This window comes from Mirounga angustirostris, unplaced genomic scaffold, assembly GCF_029215605.1.
Source record: "Mirounga angustirostris isolate CCGP_5_RB_7025 unplaced genomic scaffold, mMirAng1.0.hap1 SCAF_4, whole genome shotgun sequence".
Taxonomy (NCBI): domain Eukaryota; kingdom Metazoa; phylum Chordata; class Mammalia; order Carnivora; family Phocidae; genus Mirounga; species Mirounga angustirostris.
Window position 1 is genome coordinate 22,614,049 of NW_026991712.1, and position 22,717 is coordinate 22,636,765.

At 46.2% G+C, this 22,717-nt stretch overlaps 1 long non-coding RNA gene across 2 annotated transcripts in view; it reads left to right on the top strand.

Annotated features, from left to right (window-relative positions):
* The first annotated feature begins 1,330 nt into the window (after positions 1-1,330).
* The window catches only part of LOC135364073 (uncharacterized), a 64,378-nt gene continuing 42,991 nt past the window's right edge, over positions 1,331-22,717 (top strand). For both annotated transcript variants that reach the window (XR_010410541.1, XR_010410540.1), the window contains exon 1: positions 1,331-1,376. This is a non-coding gene — a long non-coding RNA (uncharacterized LOC135364073). The remainder of the gene's footprint in view (positions 1,377-22,717) is intronic.

Sequence of the window (22,717 nt, forward strand, 5' to 3'; positions counted from 1 at the left end):
GGGGGGGCAGGAGATAGTGGCATTCAGGGTAAGGGGGACCACAGCGCCTATGAAATGTTGCAGCCTCTCAGATGGGGATAGAGGGACTGGGGGTGTTTCTCTAATGTGTCCCAAGGAAGACTAGTTTTGTGGGATACTTATAGGTGCTACGTGGGGAGGAAATCCCAAGAACTTTTCCGGTCACATCAACTTGGGAAAAGCTTGCTTAAACAGCATTAGATTGGGTTCTTCAGGATTTGCACAACTTGTAATACAAAAAGTGAAGTGTGAATTTTCAAGAAGCAACAGTATAGCTCCTGGCTGCCCTAGGCACAGAGCCAGTTAGCATCTGAGTGAGTGCTTTCACTTAACTCTGATGATGTTTTCCTATCTTCAAAATGGAAATTGCTAGGATTTGACCAACAAAAATGGCAATTTCACCTGATTCAGCCCAGTTCTGTTAGCACACTATGTATGTGTATAGTGATGCCCAGCTCATAATGATTGTTGGGAGAATTTCACAGGGTGACGGGTGTAAAGCTCTTCACACTCACAGTAGCAAGCATTCATGGACTGGTGTTGTGTGGACTATGCGACCAAAACAATGTAACCAACCAGCCCTTGTCTCGAGCAGTAGCTCCAAGGAGGGCTATGGATTCCAGGGAAGGTTGCTAGAGAGCTGGGGTCAGCATGCTTTCTATAAAGAGCCACATAGTAAATATTTTAGGCTTTGTGGGCCAGAAAGTCTCTATGGCAACGACTCAGCTCTGCTGTTTTAGTGGGAAAATAGCCACAGATCATATGTAAGAAGATGGGTGTGGCTGTGTTCCAGTAAAACTTTATAAAACTCATGTGATGGTCTGTATTTGCACCCCCCCCCCACCCCCGCTATAGTCCTTCTGACCCTTACTTTAGGCAAAGGAAAGCAGTGAATTGTAAAGATAAGATTGAATTGGATGTTTGGAGACCTAGATTTTGTTTCCAGATCTGCCACTGCCTGTCAAGTTGACTTCTTTGAGCCTTACCCGGTTTATCAAGTGACTGTATTTTCTGCCCTAATAAAGTCATAAACTAAGGACAGCATAGAAGGAGATGCCGGAAAGGCAGTCTAAAACTATGCAGACAGATAGTAGTAGTTTTCTAGGGTTATTATCTGTCCACATACTCATTTGTCCAACAAGTTCTTTTTTAGTATCTTCTACGGATCAGTACTTTGTGGATATGTTTGTGAATAAGATATTGCCCTTGTCCATACAGAGCATGTGTTCTCTTGGGCTATTTATTTTTGGAGGGTTGTTATGATTTAAATGGAAAATGGTGCTATAAGAATTATTGACTCTTCACTTTTTACAGAAAACCCTTTGTCCTGAGAAGAATAGAGCAAGGTAAATGAGAAGGTGAGTTCTTCAAATATAATGTTAATCTAGAGAAGGGATTGACCTTTCCCAAGATACTTACTGAATAGGACTTAGGATGAAGTCAGGCTTAGTTGTGATTTGAGCTCTAGCTGTAGTCTTGTGTATAAGAATACTATATTCTGTTTATACAGCAGATTCTGCCTCCAGCCACAGATGTTTCCGGCACCTGGTTAATTTATCCAGGAAAGGCCAATGCTCATTAAGGCTCCCAAGTCCCAGAGCTAAGTTTTATGGGTAGGGAAACTGAGGTACTGAAATTGGTTATGGGATTGGCTCAGATCACAGCTCGCTGGATGTAGGACTCTGGCCAACACAACTGGCAGGTCCTAGGAATGGGACCAAGGTCTCCCTCCCTGGGACTCCCTGACTCAAGAACGGCTGAGGCTTCTCAGACCCCCGTCTCTAATTAGGCTTAAGAAATATTAGAGGGACTCGAGACCCTGCCGGGAGAGAACCTGTTTTGCCAAAGAGAGGCTTGAATCAGGAAACCAGGTGTTGCTTCAGGTTGCAGGAGCCCTGGTAGCATCACAGCTGTGAGTCCTGGGCTGCAGTCCGTCAGGGACACGCTGGACATGTGGCAACTGGGTCTCTCCTCTTCCTTTCGCTGGCTGGTTTCTAAGGTCCCTTGAGTGGCCCATATCGGGGTTGCCTCTCAGTGGAGACACATCCGGAAACCAAAGTGGATTCCTGTCTAGAGATGGTTGTGATATCATTTGTCACTTTCAGTTTCACTAAGCACATCCAGAGGTGGAGCAAAATGTCTTACCCTTTCACCCCAGTCTGTGGCAGTGGTCATCATCCAGGAGCGCATGTCAGAACCTCCCGAAGGGACCCCCTGGGACTGGGGGAGTTGGGTGTGTATGGTATAGTTTGAACAAGCTTATGTAATAGTATAGTTTAATTTTGTACTTTGGACATTAAAAAAAGAATCTGTTGGTTTTGTGATTTGCCCATCTTGGCATTTGCCTAAGTGAACTACCAAAAGTGAAGCTCATTCAAATTTTCTTGGCCACTTGGGATAACCAGTCATTCTAAAAATTGTTGGGAGACTGGGAGATTTTAATGTTTATTAAGAAAAAAAAAGACTGAAATAAAAATAGACTCTTTTCTAGTTGCCTGGCTGAAACAATAGCCCAGAGCTGGGGATTCTGGACACAGTCACAGCAATAATGTGAAGACTAAAAATAATAAAGTGCCATGTCTTTGAAAGGGCTGTCCCAGCTTTCAACAGTGACAAGAATGGTTAGTGAGTGGGCTTTGTATTGTGTTTGGAGAGCCAACTGATCTGGGTTGGCCAGACCTGGTGAGACCTGGGAGTGCAGATCTGTTGCTGTGACCTCAGGTCCCTGAAGCTTAACTCCAGCAAGGAAGTTATGGATGTTCCCGGGTGATGGAGGTCCAAGTGAAGCAGGGCCTCACCAACTCAGGTTGTAGAGGTCACACTTAGCAACTGGCGCCGTTCAAAGTTTTTTTTACTTCTTTGAAAGGCTAGCAGGAGGTGGAGAACTTATATTTACACACAATAGTTTTAAGCCACCAAGATTTGGGGTTTTTTGTCACCACAGCAAAACTTAAACTGTTCTGACTCACTAAGCCTCAGTTTTCTCATCTGCAAAATGGGAGTAAGATTAACCTCATATGGCTATTGTGAGACTTCAATGAATTAATGTTTATAAATTATGTAGTCAATGCCTTGTATGTACAGGGTGATCAATAAAGGTAGCCATGTTGATACTGTGTTGCTACCGTGTTACAGTGTTGAAAACATCTTTTTCCTTCAGCCATTGGTATGGTCACTTACAAAGGCTCTAAAGAACTTGGGGCATTTGGTATGGATTCTGTCCTTGGAGCTGATTTCCCAGAGGATGAGTTAGATTTGCTCTGATTAATCCACACTCTCTCAACCAGGCTCGACCATGTCTGCAAGCATATATTCATTTTATGCATCTTAATTGAGCACCTCTTACACACCAGGCCTTGGGCCCAGGAAAAACTGGGGAATAGGTGGGAATCACTACCTGCATCAGTATGAATCGTCTGGGTGCTCAGGGAAGCAGATGCCCTTGGAGAGAAAAAGGGGAGGCAGCTGGAGGGATGCAGAGAGCCTTCAGAGAGCCCTGTGAAGGAGAGAGAGCAGGAAGGAACATGGGTAGCAAGAGTCTCAGACGGCTGCCCCATTCTAAGAACGGTTTGGCCTGTCAGAGGAGTCCCGCATCTGGCAGGAACAACCTGCATTCAGGGCTTGCTAGGGCAGTAGCTGGGCGGAGCCCATGGGAAGAAAGGCCGTGGCATAGTACTTTGGCGGAGACCTGAGGGGCCCATTTCTAGGGCTGCCACACTGCCTTCATGGAGTTTACAGTTTGGAGGGGGACACAGGCATTAAATAATCTCAGAGGCAATGATGGTTTGCAGTTGTGATTAGAGCCATGGAAGAGAAGCCCAGAAGACCACGAGATGGTATCACAGAGAGCCTGGTATTATGAAAGGTTGGGAAGACTTCCTGGAGGAAGGAGATTTCTGGGGCTGAGGTTAGAAAGACAAGCAGAGGCTGGCTAGGTGAAGAGGGGCTGGAGACATAGTCCAGAGAGGGTGAGAGGCATTCCAGAGAGAGACAGTAGAGTTGATGTCTGACAAATGGTCCTAGAAATTCTGGAGGCTTAAGAAAGGATCATTTCTGTGCTTTCCTAATGTTCTTTCCTTTGGGATTCAGTGGTGGCATTTTTTTTCCTGGGAAAAAGAACTGGCCTCTTCCCCACCGAGCATACATTGTTAAGTAGACCCAACTGAGACTTTGTACATCAAATATCAAAGAAGTCTGGATTTATCCACTTCTTGGGGGATTGGGACATGCTGGCCTTATTGATGAAGAATTTATCAGGCCACTGATACCAGGGAGCTCTCAATGTTGAGGAGAGGCCCCAGTCATCTCCCCTGTATTGAAAAATGATGAATGTTTGACTACAGACAGCAAGAGTCTAAGTATGAGGTTGATGGTGTTCTGTCTACCCAACCCCATGCGGCCTCCCAGCCATAGGCTCTGTCGGGTCCTCCGTGTGCAGGTAGCTCTGCGCAGGTCTTGGAGAGGACAGGATGGCTCGTGTGAGCCGACCCAGATGCATGCAGGTCCGTGTCGCGTGAGAGGGGCCAGGAGAGACAGAGGTCTCCTGACTTTCCTATGAGCCTTTCTCTGAAATCCATGGCTTTTCTTAAATACTAGAAACCTTAGCTGATTTCTATAACAGGCCAGTGCCCTTAAAATGTGTTTCCCTTCATCTGAAAGCCCCAGCCAGACCCTCTGGCCTGGGTAATCAAGAAGGCCGGTCCTAAGAGAGTCTCAGATAATTCCGGGCTCTTCGGGACAGGAGGCCCTACCTTGAGTTCTGACATTGTTTCCATTCAATTTCTATGCCCCTGTTGGAGACCATTCTCTTTTCTTCTTCTGCCTTAAATATATTAGCAATATGTATAAATCTCAGCAGCCTTCTCTTGTAGGAGAGTAACATTTTTAATATTACTTAAAAGAAATCAGCTCTGTGTGATGAAGCGTTCAATTCGGTTTTCTGCCCGCCTGTGCACCTGAAGAATGATTCTTATTAGATTAGATTCTGTCTCAGGCTGTATTAGCGTCTAATGTTTTATCTGCTCTTTCTGGTGAGAGAGGACTACTCCCTCCCACGCTCGTTTCCAAGTCTGTGCATCTCATTGTGCATCTGCTGTTGCTTTACCCAGGCCTGAGTAGCCGCTGACAGCGATTGGCAGAAAAGTGTTTCCAAGAATATTTTAAAAAGAAAAAAGAGTGAAAGGGAAGAGGAAAGAAAGGGAGAAAAGCAAAGCAAATAAGAGAGAGGGAGAGAGTTCTGCTGAAGAATGAGAACACACCGGCCTCCGCCTGCCATGTGTGATTGATCGTACAGACCGGGGCCCTGGCTTTGTTACAGCTATGAGCTGGCACTCGCCGCATCACCCATATGACGCCCGTATTTGGAACAGATAGATTTTCTATTTAAAGTGCTGACTGGGGTGTTTCTGGCTCGCATTTTCTCAGTCCCTGCTCGGCTTCGAAGCATAAGAAGCCGGGGCTTGTGAGGGGAAGGAGGGTGGGCATGGGGACACCTTAGTTTCTATGGCATGCCCTGCCATGTAAATGGTGGTTTAGACACAGTCTAGATCCAGTGAGGGTGGGAGGGCCAGCTCTCACCTCTGTTCACTTTGTTTTCTCTTTTCTCCTTCCCACCACCGTTCCTTCTGGAAGAGAAGTCTTAGGTGGTGTCTATACAACATTAGAGAAATCATATAGAAAATGTTAAGCCCCACAGAATAATTCTCCAGGTGGTGAAGGTAGATGCCTTTTATGACATGATCTTTCTGAAATGGAGCCTTCAAAATGGCCCTCCTCCTGTGGAAGACGTTCTGTGTTGACTCCCCATTGCCACCTGGATATGCCCCACTTTGAGCTCCGACATTGCCCCCTGCAATGTGAGAGGCAAGGAACTCGGTGAGCTGCCCCTGCAGTGCCCTTCACTGTCCTTTGGTGCTGCTTCCCTTACACACACCTTCTGTGCCTTATGAGGTGTCGAGCGGGGTCCCACCAGGGAAGTCTTACAACAGAAGGCATTAAATGCAGGGAATTCATCAGTAAAGGAGGGCCGAAAAGCCAACGGGATGGTGTAGGGACAAAGATCACAGATGGGGCCTTGGTCACCTGGAAGAGGCCGGGATCACGTAAGCCTGTCCAGCTGAAGTCACTGATGAGACAGAGCGGCCTGAGACAGGGAAGGAGAGAGAAATATTCTGGCTTTTTCTTTCTCCTTCCTTCCTGTCTCAATTAGCTCAGGCGGCCATAATAGAATAGCACAGACGGGGTGGCTTACACAGCAGACATTTATTTTCTCACAGTCCTAGAGGCTGGGTGCCTAAGACCACATGGCCTTTCCCCTGTGTGTGTGCAGAGAGAGAGAAAGAAAGAGAGGGAGAGAATGAATGCTCTGGTGTCTCTTCCTCTTATTCGAGAACACCTGTCCTTTCAGATTAAGGCCCCACCCTTATGTCAGGGCCTTATCTCCAGATACAATCATATTGGGGGTTAGGGCTTCAACATCTGAATTTGGAGGGGAAACACTCCAGTCCATAACACTTTCTGTCTCCTATCAGGGCCTCCCATGGGTCAAACCCATGGTTGACGCGGGAAGTTGGGAAATGCAGCCTCTAGGGGTCAGAATCTGTGTGATAAAAACAAAGCATGGGGTCAGTGTTGGGTTGAGTTGCGTTGGGTACGTGTGTACATGAGGGTGTTCATGTGCTCACAATTGGGCTTCTACTAGAAGCGAGTGGGGAAATGGATGGTGGTTGGGCAACCAAAAGTGTCCACCTCAGAGTGATGCTGAATCTCTTTTTGTCTCTGGAACTAACCATGTTTCTTACATGTTCATGTTTTCTCTTTTCCTGCAGCCCTCCCCACCCCCTTTTTCTCTTTACTACCCCTTTGCCTAGCTGAGTTCTCATCAATGCCATCCTATCTGTAGGTTAGATTCTTTCATTTTAACTGCCAGGCACTGTTCTAGGCTCTGGTGACATAAAGCCAACCAAATACCTACCTTCATGGAACTCACATTGTAGTTGGGGGGAGAGGGGTCAAAAATCAATAAATGAGCAAATAATAGTACTGCAGATAGGGATGTGAAAAAGTGGAGAAAAATTAATCAAGATAGGGAAGACAGGGAGGAATGGGTAGTGTGTCTGTATTTTATGCTACTTTGGCCAAAAAGGCCTGATATAAGTAGTGTCTAAGCAGAGATTTTAAGTACAGTTGTGAGGGTTGCTATACACCAAATAGTGGCCCCCCAAATATGTCCACATCCCAATCTCCACAACCTGTGACTATTACCTTACATGGTAAAGGGACTTTGCAGATGGGATTAAATGAAAAATTTGAGATGGGAAGATTATTTTGGATTTTCTTGGTGGATCCAGTGTCCTCACAAGGGTGCTTATAAGAGGAAAACAAAAAGAGAGTCAGAGGTAGGAGATATTATGACCAAAGTAAGAAGTTGAAGTGATGTGAGGACCAGCCAGGAGTCAAGGAGTGTAGATGGCCACTAGGAGCTGGTAAAGCCACAATAGGAAGCCCATACACAGATAATGGGGGAGAACGTTCCAGACCGAGAAATAGCAGATACAAATGTACTGTGGTAGGAGGTGCCTGGTATGTTGATTCCATTTACTGAGCACTTACCACATGATCAGCACTTTCTGCCTCTCCCCACACTCAGCACCCAGGGCTTACCTCACTATTAAAATTGCTTGTTGGTTTGTGTTTCTCCCCCTTTGACTATAAACCCCTTGAAAGCAGGGACCTAGATTTTTTCATTGCTTTGTCCCCAGTGCTGGCACAGAGTAAAAATAGTTAACAAAATGCTGTATCTTAGAAGTTGAAGACTCTTCAGGAAATTCCATCTATGTAAATAAACCCATGGGACCACTTTATAGTCTGTAGAGAGGTCTTTTGGGGGGATTTGCCTGCCCACTATCAATCTGGATTGCGGACTGGGCAAAGAAAGATATGATGAGGGGCACAGACTGACTGTCCTCCTGGTTTTGAGAGTAAAAAAGAGCCAAGGCAATGACATAATTGATCAGGTTCCCTTGTCATCCATGACGCAGTAAGGCCCGTTCTTTGTGTGGAGGGTCTTAGTGAGGGTCACTCATTAACGGTGTTGGGGACCAAGAGATCACTGTTGTGGCTAGGGGAGACCTAGGTCCTCAAGGTCACCACCCCATTAAAGATTTTGCTGCTTAGTTCCTGTGTAATCCTTTCTGAGCCCAGCTGCCATGGTAACTGGGAAGTTATCAAAACCTTTCCGCAGGTCTGAGGACGCACTCTCCTGCTGCGCATCTCCCTGGGGTGGTCTCTGGCTCTCGTCTGCCTCCCAGCTCGAGCACAAGCCTCAGCAGCTGGGGAGAGGCGGCTTTCATCAGAACCCTTGGAAGCTGTTCAGGGGGGTTAGATGCTGATTTTCAGGCTGTCTGCTCACCAGCGTCTTCATTATTTCACACTCCAAATACTTGAAACTGCCATTGGGTCACCCTCAGCTCCCTGCAATTAACCATTGGCTTTGAAAATCCAGCTGTGCTCAGCATTTCACTGCTGATTACAGATGCAGGGAAGGAGGTCGAGGCTCTCAAGTAAGACAGTTGTTACTGGAGGAGGGAGGAAGGGAAGGCGTCAGAAGGAAGATGAGTGTCTGGGTGTGCGTGCAGGGGACAGCGAAGTGCTAGGAAGGAGAGAGGCAACAGGAGAGAAAGCACACAAGTGCAGAGGAGGATGGGGATGGCCTGAGCACCGGTCATTAGGGTAGGACAGGGAAGAAAGGGCTCACAGGGAAATGGAGGTGCTGCGAGAACCGGGAGAAGGTATGCGGGTGTGCGCATGTGCACACATGTCTGTGTGTCGGGGTGGCACTTAGGGATGGAGAAAGTTTGAGGGGATGTTTCTGGAGTGCCAGAGACAGAGCAAGGGCCTCTCCCTTTGTTTTCTCTGTTAGACTTCACCTCAAATGTGTATGCGGTTGACATTATTCCTCTCATTTTTATACATGAGAAAATTAAGGCTAAGAAGGGCTGCACGGCTTGCCAAGATGGCACAGGGCAAGGATAGCAAGGTCAGGATTCAGACCCAGCTCAATCTGACTGTAGACCCTGGGCCACTCTGGTATTTATCATAAGTTTAGAAAGATGACTGACAAACATCAGGCAGTGGATTTGCCTGTTGGCGCTTCCGAGCCCTGAATAGTCTAGGTCATGCTGCAGTGACGAATGACCCCATCCCAGGGCTCTGTGAGCTGGTGGTGTATCTTGCAGTCATGCTTCACATTCCTTGTGGGCAGCATCACTCCATGACCAGGCTGATGGAACAGCCTCGACCTTGAAAGTTGTGTTGTTTGTACGGTGAACTCTAAGCTGGCTTTTCTGCTTGGAAATGTCACACATCTCTTCTGCTCATGTTTCTCTGGCAAAATTGAGTCCCATAGCCAAGGCTGCTGCTGATGGGGCAGGGAAATAAATCTTCCTCCAAGAAGGGCATTAGATGCTTTTGAATATCAGTCTGGATGACCACAGGCAGCTAGCAGATCTCCATGAGGCTTTACCCCCCTTAGGACAATTCTGGCCTTGGACATGGCAGGTGCATGGCTGGTGCTGTGGTCTATACTGGGGCAGGAGTGTGCAGCAGTTAACACCAGGAGCTGTGTTACTGTGGGGTTACCTAACCTCCATGACCCTGCCTCCGCATAGGTAAAATGAAGGCAATAATATCTTCCTCTCAGGGTTGTTGAGGATCAAGGGAGAATGTAGGTAGAGGGCTGTACATACCCAGCAGTCAATAAATGGTATGTTGCTTCCCCTCCTCCTGAATCAGGGTTCTACTTTTCTAAACTTTCAGAACATATATTCAGTTTGGATAAAACCAGTACGAGAAATGATCTAGTATGAACTGGAGCTGTGTTCCATTAAAAAAAAATTTTTTTTTTTAAATAACCACAAAGTGGGGTGCCTCGCATCCGACTCTTGGTTTCGGCTGGGGTCATGATCTCAGGGTCATGGGATCTATCCCACATCAGGCTCTGCGCTCAGTAAGGAGTCTGCTGGATATTCTCTCCCTCTTCTCCCTCTACCCCTTCCCCCACTCTTACTCTCTCTCAAATACATACATACATACATACATAAATCTTTAAGGAAAAAAGTCCACAAGGTGAAAATAAGCTCTCATGTTTCTTCACTGCATCTTTGCTTAGTTATATATTTGCTTATTTGGAATGCTGTCAGCTGGGCCCAAGTGTTTTTCAGCAGAAAAGAATTGAGGATTATGTATTTCCTTTGTGCACAGGGTTATTTCATATGTATTTTGGAGCAGACATGGTGGTAGAATATTTAAGCTATTATTCGGGTGTGGTTAAAAAACCACTGGTCCCAAGTAGAATAATTATATATCAAAACTTCCCTTGAACATGAATTAGATGAGGTTTTCCCAACATGGGTTCCACATAAGGTGGGTTCCAAGGCCCATTTATAGGTATGGCATGATACGGTAGGGGGTAAACATGGCCGTCATTCTTTACTTCTCCTTATATCATGTCTTTTGCAACGTGACTTTGCAGCTTCTCCCATCAAGAGATGAAATGTATTTTTCCTCCCTTTGAACTTGCACCAGTCTTCTGCTTTGCTTTGGTCCCTAGAATGCAGAAGAAGAGATACTGTCCCAGTCCTGAGCTTATGTCTCACGAGTAGACCTTGCACGCTTCCACTTGCTCTACGGAACCCTGCCCAGCCACCAGCACTAGCTTGCTGGGAGATGAGAGACCACATGGAGGAAAGGGAAGTTGTTCCCACCGAGGCCATCCTAGATCAGCTAGCCACTGCCCACCTGGCAGGTAACTGCAGACCCATGAACAAGCCCAGCTGAGACTGGAACCGATCACATGAGCCCAGCCCAAATTATTGATGTGCAAAATCACCCACCAAATCAATGATTATTGTTTAAAAATCTCACTTCAGGGATGATTTGTTATGCATCAAAAGTTAACTGGCATTCAAGGGAGGAAGAGTTCCCTGGACAAGTAAATGGGAAATGCTGGATTAGATAAAGCAAAACCTATTTCTTTTCTGTAACCCTTTTCATGGGCTTCTTATGCTAACCTGTACTGAGAAGCTCCAGGATGTTTATAAATATATTTTCCATGGAAAAATCTATCTTCCCACCTTGTTCATGTATTAGGATTTCAGGAAATATTTTTGGGATTGTAGATTTAAAAAATACATTGGGTTCCTAAAAGGCTTTTGATCTTTTTTTAAATTTAGTTATCAATATTTAAAAATCAGGAACAAGACACAGATGCCTAATATTTGAAACTGCCGGCTCTCTGAGGGCAGAGATCATCTGTCATGTATACTGCTGCATTTTTAGTTTCTAAAATCCAGGATGCAGTAGTTGCTCAGTAAGTACTGAGCAAAACCGAGAGTGAGAAAAACATGGGGCTGTGAACAAAAGTAAATGAAATCGGGGCGCCTGGGTGGCTCAGTCATTGGATGTCTGCCTTTGGCTCAGGTCATGATCCTGGAGTCCTGGGATCGAGTCCCACATCAGGCTCCCTGCTCGGCCGGGAGCCTGCTTCTCCCTCTCCCACTCCCCCTGCTTGTGTTCCCTCCCTCGCTGTCTTTCTCTCTGTCAAATAAATAAATAAAAATTAAAAAAAAAAAAAAGAAAAAAAGAAAGGTAAATGAAATCACTGGCGTTTGCTGGAAGGCACTGTATGCCCTGGGACAGAGTAAGCACCTTGAGTGCAGAACCAGGCTATCCTCAGAACTAGTTTATCAGCCTGGTAGCGTTGGACCTGCAGTCGGGTCCCGTACTGGGAGTTGGGGGCCACGCACTCTGACTGTACCTGGGCTGGCTGGTAGCTGCTGCTACTAAATCACAAGTTGCTATACCTTGTAGAGGTGTGTGTTATTTTTTTTTTTTTTCCAGCTTTACTGAGGTATAATTGACAAATGAAGTTGCAAGCTATTTAAAGTATACGGTGATTTGATATACATATATATTATAAAAGCATTCTCTCCCTCTCATTAATTAACCCCATCTATCATCTCACAGATTTATTTATTTTTCCAGATGTGTGTTATTTGATCTCCAAAATACGTTTCAACTTTTTGACCTCGTCACAAATACTTAAACATCAGGAGATGGCCCATAAACGTGGCTTCTCTTGGAAACATCAGGATATGGCACCGTCAGACCTAACTTTTCTGGCAGTGATGAGCCGGAGGTCAGCGGCAGCTGCCTTCTCCGGGCAGGCACCCACTTGCCCACTTGCCGCCGTCCTCATCCGTCCTGGTGCATTCCGGCGTGTTTCCTTCCTGGGCCCCTGAAGGCCTCTGAGTTTGAGGCATAGCACACGTGGTCCACCCAGGAGCAGCTAGAGTAGCAGGGTGATGATTTGTCTCAAAAAGGGAAGACTGTGCTTGGGTGGGTCAGCTGTCATCAGATCAGCGTGGTCTGTCATACCTCAAAGGGGCCTGACATGTTCTGTTTCCCCAGGAGGCTAGTGGGGCCAGCCCAAGTGTGGGGCAGGGGGAGAGGCCGCTCAAGGCCGCTGGAGGCTCAAAATAACCAGCAGACGTGAAATATTTCCCCCAAGCCTACTGCATACCAAGGCAAGGAGCTAGGGATATGGAGATGAGTAAGACACACAGAATAAAAAGTGCTATCCCTCCCTGAAGTCTTTCTAGAAAGACAGAGCAAAGAGCACAGTTTTTAGGAGCTAAGGTAATTGCAGATAATAGCACACATTTCAACGGCACTCGCCACGTGCCAGGCACCGCTCGGAACCCTCCACGGAGAGTAACATTTATTTCTTACAACAACCCTCTGAGGTGGGCATTATTGCTTTATTGGGTCCAGAGGGCTTTAATGCTCTTGGGCTTAGTCATCAATATTGCAAATGAATTAGACAGATGAGGAAGCTGAGCCGAAGAGGAGTGAAGAGACTTGCCTGTGGCCACACAGCGGGTCAGTCGCAGGGCTGGGGTTCAACCCAGGAGCTTGAGCAATAGAATCATTATGCTCACCCACCATTCAGCCCAGCTCAGTAAGGACTTCTCAGGGAGGCTGGGGTGGCACTTTGAAGGTGAAGGAGTGTGGCAGAGGTACTGGTGACTGGTAGCCTGTGCAGGCCAGCACGCGAACCTGAAGGGGTCGAGCATTCACCTTATGCCAACAGCAGAGTCCGCAGCGCTGTGGAGAGCGCGGTGCTCCTTGCAAGTGGCCGTTCGTGATGCTGCAGGGCCGATGGTGCGCGGCATCCTGCAAAAGGCTCATTAGAATTACATAAAGGCACCCCTGCCAGGACTTACGGAGAAGACGTCCGTGCAAGACTGGTGAGCAGATGGTGTGTGACTGGGGTTCAGAAGTGGAGGCCTCTTTTAAGCGGTCACTTTTGTGAGGACAATCTTGAAGCCGAAATAAAGCTGCCAGGGACAGTGGGAACTTGTCTGTGAACTCCTGACTCAGAGGAGAGCCCCGGGATTCACTTGAGTTTGCACGGCGGCAGAAGGTCCCAGCATCACAAGCAGCTCATCCTGCGCACATAGCTGGTGATTTAATGGAGTTCCATTCACAGAGCCTGTGAATTCTGGATCTACCCAGAGCTCACGCTTTATGACAAGCAAGGGCCTGACTTGCTTCTCCGTTGGTATTTTGCAAGCCATAGTTGTTGCCGTACTTTCGTGGGCTAGCAGGGCTTTCTGGCACGCGCTGTCCAAGAGCTGTGAGTAACGGGCATCACGCGTCCATCCTTGAAGGCCCTCTCAGATGCTGTCATCACGAGGCCTTCCCACCACCCCTTACCAGATGTTTTCTGTCTCGAGGCTGTGGAACAATTGATCTGGACTTTGCTGAGGGTAACCTTGAAGAAGCTGCTTTCTCTCTTTATCTTCTTTTTTTTACAAAAGGAGCATCATCAATAGTAGTAGGTTGTCGTAAGGATGAAATGAGACCATCTCTAAGCTCTCAGCCCAGTGTCTGGCACAGAGGAGACCCCAGTAACTGCTGCTTCTCCCTTTCCCTCCTCCTCCTTCCCCTCCTCCTTCCCCTGCCCCTTCTCCATTATTTCTCTGCCTCTTCTTCTCCTTTCCCTCCTCCTTCTCCATCTCTTTCTTCTCCTTCTCCTTGTGTTCCTCCTCCTACTCTTCTTCCTCCCTACTCCTCTTCTCTTTCCCCTTAGTATTATTTATTCATAGAGTTGGGTAGGCATTACCCTTGTATCAAGCCTCTTCGTGGTTTCCTCTCAGCTCTGAACAGGACATGTATCAGTCAGGGTCTCAGCAAGAAACAGATGACATTATCCTATCAGGTAAACTGAGGAGTCTTTAATAAAGGAGCTATTTATAAAGGCTTAGGAGCCTAGAGGAAGCAGGCGCCAGTAAGGCCCCTAGATCTGAAGGGGCAATGAGAGCATATCGGTTGATTTTTGCTGTGACAATAGACGACCATAATATCTCAGTGGCTTATGGCAACAAACATGCGTTTCCTGTGCTTATTGTTACTGAGGGCTGTAGTCTGTGTTTCTACTGGATTCTGCTGGGCTCAGCTGGGTTCATTTGGGCTCAAGTGGGCTTAGCTAGGCGTGGCTGAAGTGGCTAAGCTGCACATACATTCTCATTTGAGAACCCAGGCCCATGGTGATTTCTTACTGAGACATGCTGTTCTCAGGATGGAGGGCAGAAGAAGAGGGACAGAACCCAACCGTGCAAGAGCACACAAAATGCTTCTGCTTGGAAGAGAGCGGCCCACCTGCTTATTATGTTCCATCGGTCAAAGCAAGTCAGATGGCCAAGTCCAAAATCTGGGGTGGGGGTTATAATGTGCCTGGAGAGAGAAAATGGGAGCGAGTGGTTACCGGAACCTGGAGACAGAGCTGTGAGGCGGGAGCTGCCTGGCAGGAGCTGCCTCCTTGCATCCAGAGGGATGCCAGCCATGCAGCACAGAGGAGGGAATGCCTCAAGCCCAGTCCTCCCTCCCTCCAATGTCTGGCCAGTTCTCCCGGGGTCTATACCCACCTGGAAGCCAAAGGCAAGAGAGCTGCTTCTGTGTCTTTACAGGTCAGTTTCCTGGGACAGGGAGCAGGATGGACAATGTCATAGAGTGAAACTGGAGGGGGAAAAGGAGGATGGTTTGGTCCCAACTCAAGTGCATTATGATCTGATTCATAAGAAGGATACTAACATTGCAGAAAATGTACCACAAGCATTTCTTAAAAACCAGCTACTCCTCATTCTTAAATAACTTAGGAGGAATTCCAGGCTGACAGTTCACAAAGTTAAAATGGGGGAAAAAATTAAGATGGCAATAAATCTTCCTCGAGACCATGCTATAAATCTAGGGGAAAACCCTTTTGGGTGACATAAGGCATAACCTTTAACAGCTAATAGTCTAGAAACTGTTTGTGACTGACCGTTCTGAGACCCTAAGTGGTTTCCATTCCAACATTGTCATTTATCTTGTGATATTTACTTTACTGTAGTAAGTTGTGATGTTTTTTTTTTCCTCAGTGAGTCTGTGATAAAATAAACTCACAAGAGTAAGATGAATGCCAACTTATTAACAAGCGTCACTTCGAAGGGAATAGAGCTAAGCTGGCCCAGCTGGAGGCGTAAGAGTTTTGCATCCCTTCACATCAGTCTGGAGGAGATGCTCATCTATGCGTTTATGTGTCGTTAGAACCACGTTGATGTAAGAGCTCTACATTCTGAAATACTCTTGAGCGGATGGTGAAGAAGAGCAAGGGATCTGTGCAGTGCCCTACATCTTTCTGTTACCTTGTCTCCCCTCAAATTCGTTCCCACTTCTTCCAGGACATAGTACCCTCATGTTTCCCCTTGCTGGTTAGATACCCTGGACTCTAGGACCTGGACCTCCCCATCAGTCCTACTTTTTTGGTGAGAGAACAAAATCTAGAATGTTAAAGCCACTGTTAATTTGGGCTTTCTTCTCCCAGGTGGTCGTGGTCATACTATCCTAAATGATATCACCTCTCACTGGCACACTGATGATTTTAACTTACAGTTGGCCTACCCCAGGGTCTTTGTGAGGTCCATGTGCTAAGTGTTTGGAGAGCATATGACATGGGGTTCTAGGGGCTCAGAAGGGGGCACATCTCATCTCTCCCTGAGGTGGGTAGAATCTCTTCAAGCTGGGTAACATCTCTTCAAGCTGGGTAGCATACCGATGCTCTGGTTGCAAGATGAGCTCCCAGTCACACAACAACTTAGACTGCAAGATGTATATCGCGCTTGGTTCTCTACCAACACTACCTGCCGAGGGCTTTTAGTTTTCTCTTGGTCAAGGGCAGTGTATGGAAATGTGACTCCTCGTCTGAGATGTCACTATGCTGGGAGACACTGTCTCCTAGGGTGCCAGGAACACTGTGGTCATAAATGGCTGGACAGGAGCTATGGAATCCAAGATGTTGAAGTCAGGAAAGGATTTAGAGATATCTAATCCAGTAAATTCATTTGGCAGGCGAGGAAATGACACAGCTAAGAAGAGACAGAGCTGGGACAATGATCTGGGTCTCCTACTTGCCAGTTTGGTGTTCTTTCTTGAACATGGTACCTGATGTTGCCTGGTAGGTTATTCCAGATTCCCCAAGAAGTGGATGCCAAGACAGGATTAAACGTGCTAGAATTTTCTTAGGAGAAATGCCTGTTAGAGAAAATGTGGAGGGAGCTGGAAAAGCTTGGGAAAGTTGGCAGACCATGATGCAAATCTGACTCCAAGTGAAGGAGAGAGGAAGGGAAAGTTGAGTCAAAATGTTGTGGACTGCTGAGTAGCCTAAGGAGTCCCTAGTAAGGCCACGATGAGTCTTTGACAGTTGGCCCTCAGAAATATGTTGACTTTGATGTCCTTGCCATGGGAGCAGACCGTGGGAAGCATGGCCTTACCACAGATGCAGCAATGGGTTTCAGAGCTGTAGCCCTTGGTCAGTTATGATTTCTGTAGTTAGTGGTCTTAGTCTCATGAGTGCTATCCCAGAAACTCCTCCTCTGCCAACAGTTTTATACCTGTAATATAATCTACATTTGTGTGCAGCCAATTAAGTGTTTTTATGGACAAGCACAGATAGGTACATTCTTTGTGTGGGAACTGACGTGGCCGAGTCTTCCATTTCTTATGACTTAACAGTGGATTTTCAAACATGCAGTTGAAGTGGTTGAGCTGCCTTTTGATGGGGGGAGGTCCAGTGGACTGAACCTGATAAACACAGCCCTAAATGTAAACCATGGGATCAAAGCAATTACAGTATCTTTTCTTTTGCACATTTGTCTGGGAGCACATCAACAGGATTGCTGGTTAAGCTCACTGACATTTTCTAGAAAATTGTATTGAGACCTTATGCAAATTCCAACTATGGACATGTGGCTAATTTTTCATCATTGGATTTCCATGTTTCTCTGCTTGCTCCTTTAAGCCAGGGCTGCAAGGCAGACGGGGGGACATAAATGTGTGTTGTATACTGAGGACTCTGGACCCTCACACGTAATCCAGAGAGCAGTACAGACACCTGGCAAGACCTGGAGGCTCAAGCTTCGAAGGGACTGCAAGCATTTCTTCTGCTTAGTGACTACTCAGCACTCTCCAGAACCAGAAATCCTAAAGGTTGAGCATGTGTGCCCTACAGAGTGGTGAGGGTCTTTGGGACTGGTCCAGGTGGGAAGAAGCACAGTCTGTAAGAGCAGGTGCTGCTGACCTAACTCCCTGTTTTCTGTTCTCTCATGCTGGTGCTCACATTGCCAGAAGGAGACATTCATTTACTTTATATTCAATAAACATTTATAGCATACCACTTATATGGGGCCACAGAGATGAATTAAACACGGTTTTCATCTTCAGGTAGCTCACAATGTGGTGGGTTGATGGACTCCTAGACAGAATTAAATCCAGTGTGACAGGGCAATGTGAGCGTATTGAGAATGAGAGCCAGTGAGAGGGGAGAAAGTGCTCCCAGAAACCAGAAGAAGAGCATCTAACTCAGCCTGGAAGAAGCAATATCTGAATCTTACAAGAAGAGCCAAAGCTCTCCCTTAAAGCATGGGTGGGAAGGGAACTCCTAGCCTTGTGAACAACAGCGTTGTGTGTGCAGCAAATTACAGGCAGTTTGTGTTGCTAGAACAGTAACTCTCCAAGTGTAGTCCTGGGACCACTGGGGGTTCCCAATATCTTTTCAAGGGTCAGGAGGTCTCATTCTCTCACGGTTTTACAACAGAGTTTTCCAAATGCTCTATTAAGTGTGATATTACAACAGATTAAATGCAGAAGCAGGTAACAGAATCTAGCTTTCTTCTCTTTATTCAGACAGGTGAGAGATTTATGAACATGTAAAACAATGTCACTCTTTTCACTCTTTTTGTTTTTTTGTTTTGAAAAACATAGTTAATTTTCATAAAATATATGTTATTTATTTAACATGTCATGGGCTCATTACTGTTAGTTTAAATAAAAAATCCTTAACATTTTTTTTTCCAAGACTATAGAGAAGTTGCATTACATTGCAAAAAGGACCTTGTGTGATTAAGGATTTTGAGATGGGGAGGTTATCCTGGATTATCCGTGAGGGCCCAAGGTAATCATAAGGGTTCTTATTGGAGGTAAGCTAGAGGGTCAAAGTCAGAGAGAAGAAATGGGATGATGGAAACAAGAGATCAGAGTGGTGTTCTTTGAAGAAGGAGGAATAGACACAGGCAAGGAAATGGATTCTCCCTGGAGACTCCAAAAAAATGCAGCCCTGTTGCCATCTTGATTTTAACCCATAAGACTCATCTCCAAACTTTTGACCTCCAGAACTGTGAGGTAATAAATTTGTGTTGGTTTAAAGGCACTAAATGTGTGGTAATTTACTACAGCAATGATAGGGAGCTAATACACCCGTATCCTAACTCTGTCAACACTGACACCCTCAAATAGCCCTCTAGAGTCGGCTTAGATCTGAGCTAAGTTTCTCTAGAGGATGCCTACTAACCTGTCTCTGCTTATAAATAGTTACCTCTTCGTGAAATCTAGTAGGTGAGCGCTCTTTATGTTGCAAATGTGTATTTGGTGTGGTAACCAAAGACAGGCAGTTTGGAGCCCTGTGTACTCTCAGATTTTACTCTTTTACCCAGAGTTGCTTACATTTCTATTTTGCACTTAGTTCATTTTAATAATAAAGTGAAAATTATTGAGAACATTTGTAGATTAATTTATGCATTTATTTAACAATATTTATTGAGATTCTACTATACCCCAAGCACTGTTCTAGACCTTGGGGATGGAGCAATGAAGACAGGTATGGCTCCTGCCTTCCCGAGGTTTCATTCTATATTGGGGAGGAGAGCCAATCAGTCATGAATTGAGACATAAACCACAACATGTCAGATTATGATTATGTTCTGTGAAAGAAATGAATCTAATGATGTGATGGAGGGTGACCTGGGATGTCATTTTGACTAGGGTGACCAGGGAAGGCCTCCCTGAGCAAGCAACATTTCGGTCAAGGCCTGATGGCTGAAAAAGAGTCAATTACTTGAGCAGCTGAAGAGATTTGGTATCAGTATTCCAGGCAGAGGAGACAGCAAGTGCAAAAAGCCAGAGCCTGGGGTGTTGGAGGGACAGAAAAGAGACCAAGTAGCTACAGAGGCTAGGGCTACTGAGAAAGTAGGGGAGTGGTTAGGAGAGAGAAGCAGGCAGCTGGTCAGTGTAGGAGCTTAGATGACTCAGAGGCAGAACGAGGAGTCTGAACTGTATTTCAAGTGCAGTGGGAAGCCATTGGGATTTTTTACACAGGGGAGTAAGATGATCTGAGTTTTGTTTTAAAATATTACTCTGGCTGCTCTGTGGAGAGTGGATCACGGGAAGGCAAGAATGGGAGCAGGGATTCCCATTCTGCTAGTTTATCGTAGTCCAGGGAAAAGATAATGGTGGTCTGGAAAGAAGAGTAACCAGAGAGGTGGATATAAATTATCCAACTCTTGACATATTTTGGAGAACATGCCTATGAGTCTAGGTGACAAATTGGATGTGTGTATGGAAAGGGCAGGGACGGGGAGAGAAAGGGAGTGATTGGGGATGTCTCTTAGGTTTTTGGATGGATGATACTTCCTTTTACTGGGATGGAGGAGGGGCATATTTTGGAAGCAGAGCAGGAAATCATGAGCTTTCTTTTGGAAATGCAGAGGTTGGGGTTGCTTGCAAGAGATACAAGCCAAGATCTCGTCAGGTAGGCAATTCCATATATGGCTGTCTAGCTCAGAGGGGAGGTCAGGGCTAGACAGTAAATATGGGAGGCATGAAGATATTGGGGTCATTTAGAGCACAGACCTAGATGAGATCACCAATGAAAAGAGTGTAGACAAAGAGGTGAGGCTGCAACAGAGTTGGGTATGCTGACATTTGAAGTACAGACGAGCATGTTGAAAATGTGCCAGGCCATGTGCTGGTGCTTGGCCATGCATCATTTTATTCAACCACTTAGTTTCAGTTTGTTCCATAGTATTATTGGTTATCTCTATGCTTTGCTTCTCAAATCTGACCAAAATTGGATAATCTAGTCCACATGGCTCAAGGACAAATAACTATTGGCTGAACTGAACACCGGATGAATCTCTTATGACTGTGAGTTCTCACACAAGAGAGCTGCTTCCTGGAACTTAGTTTGAAAGAAAGAAACAAGACAGGCAGCTGGGGGAGGGGAGGGAGGGAGGCATCTGACTAAGAAGTCTTCTCACCCTACCTGATAGAAGTGCTTGCCAACGAACCCAGCTCTATGAAGAAATGAAAGCCAGGAACATTGTTGCTGCCAGGAATATTAGGGACAGGCTGCCTTGTTCTGAAATTTTGACCAATCCAATCACTGATCTTATACCAGTGAGCCTGAGTGAAGGAAGGAGTTGAAGGAAAGCTAATATGGCTAAAAGCTAGGGAGCAAGAAGAAGCATGGAGGGATGTATTTGGAGACATGGCCATCTTGTAAATAGCTGAACCCTCTTTGTCTGTGTCAGGCATATAATAGGTGCTTAATAAGTACTTGTTGAATGAAGGAATGAATGAATGCATAATTGGAAGATTGGAATCAGTCCTGGGTCTCAATTAAGAGTTGGGCAATGGCGGGGTGAGAATTCCCTGTGGTACTTTTCTTTGGCTTCTTACCTGTGTCCAACAGACTGTGGCACACACAGACCTCTTCTAATGGGCTGGGCGATGTGGAAAACACCTCACAAATGAGTTTTGTTGGCTCTCATTACTCCACCCCAGTTCCCTGTACTGGGTGCTTGCTTCCCCAGGACAGGGCTGCCGTGTCATGGGACACATCAGTTCTTGCCACCTCCTCTCAATCCCACCCACCGTAACTGCCAGGCTGGGCTGTCTCTTGCCCAATAACAGGACTGATGAACTGGGGTCTCCAGAGATCCAAATTGCCATCTTCAGTGAGTAGAATTCAGTACTTGTCTGGCCACCGTTTACATAAAGCTGTTCCTAATTTCTCTGCACAACCACTTCTCTGAGGTACAAAGTGGAGACAAATGTAAGGGACAGAAGCCCCAGTACTTCACTCAGAACTGCATCTGTTTCCCAGTGACTAAGGCTTTGTCACTGGTCCAAGCTTCTCTGCTGACCCCCTTCCCAGTTAGGGTGAGAGCCCTCCCAGAAGGCTTCTCAGTCCCTTATGCAAATGTCCTGCTGGCAGCCCAGCCCCACCAGCTCACTAAATATGTTTAGATATACGGGAATCCCAGAGGTGGACACAGCTCAGCCTCAGGCTGGGATACCTGGTAGGTCTGAGGCCCCCTTCTGTTCTCCTCCTCCCTCCTCGAAAGCCTTAATTGTCTCTTCCCTCTCTGAGGAAAAGTCTGGTAAAGGCTTTTGAGATAGGGGTTATTGATGCAGCGTGATGTTTTACATCTGCCAGAGACCAAGCTGAAATTCGAGAGAGTGACTCCTTATGTGGAGGAAGGTGTTCTCAAAATCACATAACATGGGCATCTTTCTGTCTCACCCTTGCTTAAAGCTGTTCTTTCAGGGTGTTGTGCTTGGTCCTGCCAGGGTGGCCGGAACTGAGGTGAACAGCAGCTGTTGTACTCAGCGAGCAAAACGCAGTGAGTCACTCTGAAGCTAACCGGAAGTTTGTCAATCCCAGCAAGACTCGGGCTTTGGAGCTGGCATACTTGGGCTGGAATCCCATTTGATCACTTACCAGGTTGATGAACATAGGTCACATTGTCTCCCTGTGCCTTACTTTCCCGATCTGTGAAATGGGTACAATAACAGTTAAGAGCACTGACTTCAGAGTCAGTCTCCATCACTTACTATCTATGGGAAATTTTAGCAAGTTATTTTATCCCTCCGTGCCTCAGTTTCCCAACACTTAGTACACCTGCCTTATCAGGTTGTTGTAAGCATTACACAAGAAGCACTTAGAACAGTGCCTGGCACATGGTAAGCGCTGCAGGACTCTTGTCTATTCTTGCAGATATTATTGCTGTTAGCACCTACCACATAGGCTGTGTGAGAATGAATGAGATGGAAAGCAGGTAAAGAGCTCGCCTGGCACGGAATGCATTTCAGCTGGTGCTTTTATTAGGGTAACAACAACACAGTGCCCTTAGCATGTGCGGCGCTTGCACTCAACTCTGTGTGAACTCCTTGAGGTGAAGTTGACAAGTTTAGGAGAGGGAGGGCTCTCAAACTTGTTTTTCACTTCCACGCACTCACTCCAACGACCCAGTTTTCTCCAGCA